This window comes from Frankliniella occidentalis, unplaced genomic scaffold, assembly GCF_000697945.3.
Source record: "Frankliniella occidentalis isolate FOCC.00 unplaced genomic scaffold, Focc_3.1 Scaffold91, whole genome shotgun sequence".
Lineage (NCBI taxonomy): Eukaryota > Metazoa > Arthropoda > Insecta > Thysanoptera > Thripidae > Frankliniella > Frankliniella occidentalis.
Window position 1 is genome coordinate 481,255 of NW_026267220.1, and position 2,375 is coordinate 483,629.

The 2,375-nt window shown below is 49.4% G+C and overlaps 1 protein-coding gene across 7 annotated transcripts in view; it reads left to right on the plus strand.

Moving 5' to 3' along the window:
* Positions 1-2,375, plus strand: part of LOC113211090 (zinc metalloproteinase-disintegrin-like NaMP) — a 242,718-nt gene that overhangs the window by 75,126 nt on the left and 165,217 nt on the right. Inside the window, exon 4 of one of the 7 annotated variants that reach the window (XM_052269399.1) lies at positions 637-708. The exons of the other annotated variants lie outside the window; for them this stretch is intronic. The gene's annotated coding sequence lies outside the window, so the exon portion shown is untranslated. The remainder of the gene's footprint in view (positions 1-636; positions 709-2,375) is intronic. 7 annotated transcript variants of the gene reach the window in all.

Below are 2,375 nucleotides of genomic sequence, written 5' to 3' on the forward strand. Positions count from 1 at the left end.
TTTATTTTTCATATGTATTTCGTGAACAGGTACATCGTTCTCACTAACCTGTGAAGTTGATGCAATAAAAGCAACAATTTTATGAGTAAAGCCATTCTCTTCAGCCTTATTACACCCCCTTTGTCCCATGGTTGACTATGTGTTGCTCTTCCTTGACGTATGACATGGCGAAAAGAAACTTGTCCACGAATTATGTCGCACAGCCTGTTGGACACCGTAGAATTACAGCGTACGTGTGTTCTCAAGTGATTTTTACTTCAATTTGGTGCGAGACTGAGTAAAAAGAAATTACTGGATGAGAGTACGTGTGAAAGAGGTTATATAGTACCCTGCGCCCCCGCCTCCCTCGGCGCGTTAAAAGACCCTTCGCTCCACCCCGCCGTACCGTGATAACCACCTCAATAGACTGTCAATAAGCCAATACTCCCGCTTCCGCATCCCGTCCAGACTAATTGCACGAGGGCTATATATAGACGTTTCGGTAGCGGGGGAGACAAAAGTGGAGAGAAATAAGAGGGGTTTTGGTGAAGATCCACGTACCAAAAATAATTTAAAGCGAGCATTTTTTTTTTTTACACCTATATTTGTCGCCGATATGACATTGTAATTAATTTTTGTATTTCTTCTTCTGTGCAGGTTTGTCGTGTAGTGCAGATCGCAGTTTTGGACGACCCGACTATAGTTTTTTTAAACAGCTCGCTTGAAAATGTGAGTAGAGAGAATAATGCTATTTTTTGTTGCTGGCCGGTAGTATGTGGTTCCGATACACTGAAAACCAACCGTGTTCATAGCACACTCTTCCTTGTGTGTACTTGAAAGCACACACTTCCTGGTGTTTACGCGTCACATCGCGTAGCGCTATGGCAAGTTCATACTTTTATAGGAACTAATAAGGAAGAGTGTATGTACACAGTTGGGTTTACAGTGTTCGCACTATACTCGGGCATGTTGTGAGCGCACGTGATGCGTGCGTGCGCGCGGGCGAGCGCCCTAATCGTGTCCTGCCTCCCTTGATCGTGAGTCTGACAAGCGCCTTGTGAAAACAAGTAAAATGTCGAACAAAATATAATCATCTGCGTCACGACCAAGCCCTGTCAAACGCAAGCCAAAATTACGCGCGCGCACACACACACACACACACACACACACACACACAGACCCGCACGCACGCACACAGTGCTTGTCATATCAATCCACCCTTACTAAATGTTTTTCTTTGAGGCAGTATTTAGCAAACAGAAAGAAAGAAAAAGGAGTTCGTCCCCCAAAATTATTTTAGCTTTTCAGTGTAGCGAAGGGTGTCGAGCAAAGCCCCACTGACGCGCCCAGCGGGCGCCGGAAATGAGAGCGAAATGAAACACACATCAGCGGACCTTCCGGACCGTCGTCCTCTCGCCTCCCCAGATGCCATGTCTTTCCACCGAAATGTATTGCCTGTTGGGTGGCGTTGGGGTTCCCGATGGAGAGAGAGAGAGAGGGAGACAGCCGAGAAAGGTAGAGATGAGGGGGGGATGAAGGGCGTGCGTGAGTGGGAGTGTGTTATTGGGCATTGCGGCCCGTCGCGTGTGCGGTGGGGCGCGGCGGGGCGTGGCGGGGCGCGGGGCGCGGCGAGATGGCCCCGGTATACAGGCTGGACCGTCGTTTTATTATTCATTTGCGAGTAACTCGCGCGAGAGGAGGCCGCTGTTTGTCACCTCTCAGTCATCCGGGAGCTTGTACGGCATAATGTGCGATATTTCCATCGAATATAGGACATAGCCTACTTTTGAAATGTGGTGCACAAAATATTGTTTTCCTGCATGACGCCTCCCTCTTTCAGCTGTTTCGCTTTTGCCTTGTTTTTGTTCCTCTTACGTAGAGATTTATAAGTTAAAAGCTTGCACCATGTATGCATGTATACGTCCCGTCCCTCATTTTCTGTAACGATTTTTGCATTTTTCTTTCAATAAAAACGCTGGTGCTTCGGCTGCCGCTCCTCGTTGGTTATATTTGCTCCGCTACATCTCGCTATTGCGCTCGCAAAGCGCAACTTTTTTGTTTTGTGTTTATTTTTTTCGATGCCTTTCGCGTAGCGGCGGCAATTTCTAAACTCTGTGTGCGTGCAACGCCCAGCAGCACGAAAACGGGTTTGCCGTGGGGGTGGGGGGAGGGGGTATAGGGGATGAGGGGAGGCTGCAGTGAGGTTATCAGGCCTGGAAGCGATCGGCTGGGCGCAGCTTCGGGGATTAACGCTCCCATCTCACTCGCCTGGAGGGTAGCAGGGGGTAGGGACGGGGAGAGGGGGTTGGCGGGACAGGGCTTCATTTCAGCAGCCCGGCCCGTATTGATAGGCTTGGCCGCTTTGCACTTGTGCTGTCAACGCCCGCCTTCTCCCC